This window comes from Octopus bimaculoides, chromosome 10 (genome assembly GCF_046866305.1).
Source record: "Octopus bimaculoides isolate indiv1 chromosome 10, ASM4686630v1, whole genome shotgun sequence".
Classification (NCBI taxonomy): Eukaryota; Metazoa; Mollusca; class Cephalopoda; order Octopoda; family Octopodidae; genus Octopus; species Octopus bimaculoides.
This window is the reverse complement of record NC_142937.1, coordinates 24,401,414-24,406,413: the sequence shown is the minus strand read 5'-3', so window position 1 is coordinate 24,406,413 and position 5,000 is coordinate 24,401,414. Positions and strand designations below refer to the sequence as shown.

General features: G+C 38.6%; 1 long non-coding RNA gene across 2 annotated transcripts in view; it reads right to left on the bottom strand.

Annotated features, from left to right (window-relative positions):
• Positions 1-5,000, bottom strand: part of LOC149133461 (uncharacterized) — a 58,594-nt gene that overhangs the window by 19,950 nt on the left and 33,644 nt on the right. The gene's annotated exons all lie outside the window — the stretch shown is intronic.

Genomic DNA, 5,000 nt, shown 5'->3' with positions numbered 1-5,000 from the left:
GAAGTCCTGTGGCTTAGTGTTTAGGGGCATTCGGTTCACGGCCAAAAGGTGGCGAGTTCCATGCCTGACGCCGTGTCGTTCCATGAGCAAAGAACTTTATTTCACGTTCCTCTGCTCTACTCAGCCGGTAAAAATGAGTTGTACCTGTGATTCAAAAGGGGCCAACCTTGTCCCATTGTGTGTCACGCTGAGTCTCCCTTAGAACTACGTTAAGGGTATCCGTGTCTGTGGAGTGCTCAACCACTTGCACGCTAACTTCACTAGTAGGCTGTTTGGTTGGTCGGATTCGCTGGGACACTCGTCGTCGTAAACGACGGAGTGCCAGTTTAATTTTATATTTTAGGAATACAACAATTGCACTCTCTCTCTCTCTCTGTATATATAGGGTTGTTTTGTACTTGCGCATACGTTACAAATGTTATTTATTATTTTAATAATCTCAACTGTTTATCTGAAGTCGTCGATTACATTTCATTGTCAGCCATTTTCATGTTACATATTTTATCAATTTCTGAAGGGTAAAAGTCAAAGTCGAACAGTCGTAAAGAAACGTAACGAAAAACTATGAATACAATACATATATTGATTCTCTATCTATCTATATATCTATCTATCTATCTATCTATCTATCTATGTTATATATACAGGGTTTTCATAAATTATCTTTACAACGTCTACAATTTCTTGTATTGTATCGTCTAGATGTGTTGCGTGCAACGAATGGAGCCCACGCGGAATTTTTCTGAGGCTTATAATAAAACTTCATTAGTTTCCAAATAAATTCTTCCGTGTTATCCTTGTTTTCTCATATTTTCTGTTTCTTTTTCAAATTTTTCAAATTGTGAAGGTAATTCATAGATATACATACACACACACGAACGTACATACATATATACATAATACATACATACATACATACACACACTTAAGTACCTACATACATACATACATACATACATACATATATACATACGTACGCGCCTGCCTGCCTACCTACCTACCTACCTACCTACCTACCTACCTACCTACCTACCTTCCTACCTACCAACATACCTACCAACATACCTACCTACCTACATACATAGAAAGTGAAGATATTCTTTTCTACTCTAGGCACAAGGCCAGAAATGTTTTGGAGGGGGCCAGTCGATTAGATCGACCCTAGTACGCACTTGGTACTTAGTTTATCAATCTCGAAACGTTAGTACGCCCGGCATACTAACGTTTCTTATTTCTTTATTGCCCACAAGGGGCTAAACACAGAGGGGACAAACATGGACAAACAAAGGGATTAAGTCGATTATAGCGACCCCAGTGCGTAACTGGTACGTAATTTATCGACCCCGAAAGGATGAAAGGCAAAGTCGACCTCGGCGGAATTTGAACTCAGAACGTAACAGTATACGGAATACCGCTGAGCATTTCGCCCGGCGTGCTAACATTTCTGCCAGCTCTTATCCTTTACAAAGTGAAGATATTACGTGAGCACTTGGCATGAACAACAAACTAAAGAAGGGATTGATCGACAGTCTTCTACTCCAAGAAGACAATTGTGTAAACTGAAACTGCATAAATGCCGATGGACTGGATTGTTCCTGTAATTCAATTTCTACAAACTGCGTCACGCTCATTCTACATGAGAATTTCGGTAGAAGTACACACGGCCGTGGATTCGTCAGCCATTTATCGGTTAATTTATTGGCAGATAATTTAGTTGATTGAATAACTGAACCCTGATTGTCAATTGACGGAGGTCCAGCTCCAAATATATCTTTCTAGCAGGGTGGACGACCGCTTAGAAGTTCTCTTATTAACTTCTAATAATTTCTAGGATGATAGTGTTCATGTCCGGGTCATGCCTGATTCAGAACACTTATCATAAAAAGTTTCTCGTCCATGACCATCTCTGCATTTTGTTCTCATGAATAGTGCATGCCTCAAAGGCTAAATTATTGAAGAGCTGAGCAACTAAATAGTGGCTCCCTCACTGGTTAGATTTTAAGAGGGAAGTGGCGAATAACTGCGAAGTAAAATATGATCACGTGGTGAAATATATTCAAAATTCTTGTTCATGTATCATAAGCCCAAGTATTTAGTAGGCCTTTGAATTATAATTTTAAAGGGAGAAAACATTTTTGTACTTTTCTTAATTATTCGTAACATTTGAGGACATTTAGGGTAAAAAAAATTGCGTGCTGAGGGCACTGTTGTACTCCGTCACCGAATGTAGGAGTCGATGACTCATCAGCCAGTGAAGTAGATCTGTAGGTGTTTCCACCGCTTCGACTGCGATACCAGAACTGCTCGAGACCATTTAGTGATATAAGCGACAAAACTTCCACTCCACACAATAGCACGATCTTTGCTGAGTCAAATGTTGTGACTCTTAGCCAGATGTTTCTACCTTCGTCAGCGCTCATTCCTTCATTGTTGCTGCACCACTCATCCTCTCTTTTGAACCACATGTAATGGCTTGCTTTCTCAGTAGCTTCCAATAGTTTGCTGGCAACATCTTTTCTTCCCTTCCCAGCTAGTTCAAACCTCATGAGCATCGAATGAACCCTGGTTCTAACAAATCCACTAACACCTATAGGTACTGGAAGACATTTTGCCTTCCATCCTTTGTTTTCACAGAGTTCAACCAACTTACAGTATTTTCTGTCCTTTTTGTGGTAAGTTGACTTTCTAGGGGCGACTTTCTGGGGACGAAGACTTTCTAGGGGTCCACATATTCGGTCGGTATTTAAATAGTATTTTTGAAGAAAGAATACTTTTTTGGTACATTTCCTAATTTTACCCAACATTTGAGAGCAGGCAGTTGATTTACTTATGGGGCGCAGAGATGTTCACCAGAGCTGCTCCCATAAAATTTGTTACAAAGGGTCATGTATGTATCATAAGCCAAAGATATTCTGTAAGCATTTGAATTATATTTTCGAAGAGCGAATACTTTTTTTTCTTTTCACATTTTCTAATTTTATGCAACTACAGAGAACAGACAGTCGATTTTCTAATGGGACGCAGGGAATGTTGACAAGAGCTGCAACCCGAAAATTTGATACAAATGAACACGTATGTACAAACGATTAACTCTATTTATGGCACGATTGCGTGGAAATAAAAATAAAATACATCCGAATTATGACATCTTGCTTATTACTAATTCATGACTATTTCATTAGTAGGAAATAACTAGCGTGCTGTTATTGATGAACGTTTAAAAGAACAAGAAAAAAAAAAAAAAGAACTGATCTAGGCTTCTCTTCATTACCGTAAACGATTTAATGAAATTCCGTAGACTATCGAAAAAAAACAAAAAAAAAACAAATAATAATTTGAAAATGATGACCATAAAAATGTTCGAATGATCGGATCAAATCTGCAACTTCCATTTTAGAAAAGTAATGATTAAATGAAAAATGTATGTATGTATGTATGTATGTATGTATGTATGTATGCATGTATGTATGTACGCATGCATGTATTATGCATGTATACATGCATGTATGTATGTATGTATGCATGCATGCATGCATGTATGTATGTATGTAAGCATGTATGTATGTATGTATGTATGTGTGTGTATATATGCATAAGGTGTGTGTATACACATACACACATATATATTGAATGTATGTGTAGGTGCATGTATATATGTATATGTATATATGTATGTATTTGTGTGTCTGCGTTCGTCCCGCACCATCGCTTGATAACCGATGCTGGTGTGTTTACGTCCCCGTAACTTAGCGGTTCAGCAAAAGAGACAGATAGAATAAGTATTAGGCTTACAAATAAAAAGTCCTGGGATCAATTTGTTCGACTAAAGGCGGTGCTGCAGCATAGCCGCAGTCAAGTGACTGAAACAGTAAAGGAATATATGCGTGTGTGTGTGTGTGTGTATATTTATGTATATGTAACAGTATATGTACGTACACACATACGCGCACACATACTAATACACAAATACATAGGTATATATACGTATGCATATATACACGCACACACATGCACACACGCCCCCCCCCACAAGCGATAACAATAACGGTAATAGAGAAAATAAGCCGTTAAAAGATGTTTTATTTCATGAATTATTGTTAAGATATATCAGTTTTGGGACACTTACTACTGTCAAAATTACTCTTGTAGTTTCCAACTTGTCGTCCTAAAAACGCTTTGTCTTGATTCACAATAGAAGAAGCCAGTGGTTGTAATAGTAGAGGTGGTGCTAGTGGTAATAGTACAGGTGGTAGTGCTGGTGGTGGTGGTGGTGATGGTAGTGTCGGAGGTGAAATGTCACGTTTTCCATTTTGGTTTGTTTATGAAATGCATTAGTAAATTAAATCTTTCAGCGGTTCAAAAATAATCTGGCAAATGGTGAAACGCTTGTTTATATTATTCTAATTCTGTTTGTAGACTCGGCACAGTGTCTTTTCTTCCCCTTTTTAAACAATAATTAAATCGATACTTTTATGTTACTGATAATCATTTAATCGATTCTGGATGATCTACAAAAGCAATTCCCTTCTCTTAAGCTTTGATTTGCAACAGTTTTTTTTATGGTTGGTTAAGCTCATATAAGCCCTAACTTAATAGATTTATAACCAGAAGCGTTCCTGTGAACACCATTCGGTCAATTTCCCTGCACAGTGCATCTAGGAGTCATCATATCATCTGGTCAAGCTGGCTTGGATATTTATGACGCACACACGCCATCCATCTCGGTCTTGCATTATTTCAGGGAGTTCTTCGGGCGGCGGAGAGGGCATCCAGTGTCTCTGGTGACTTGATCTACATACGTTGTGTTCGGACGACCAGCTCGAGTACGGCTTTGCTTTGGCATCCATAGCAGTAGGTCACTTGCTAGCTCTTACTTATCTTGCTAACAATGTCCCGCAAAGCGCAAGCGCCTTTTCCGGCCGATGCATTGAATATTTTTGGAAGCTTACCAAAAAGCTGGGATCCAAGATCGATGGAACTTACACCCGAATGTTAAGAGC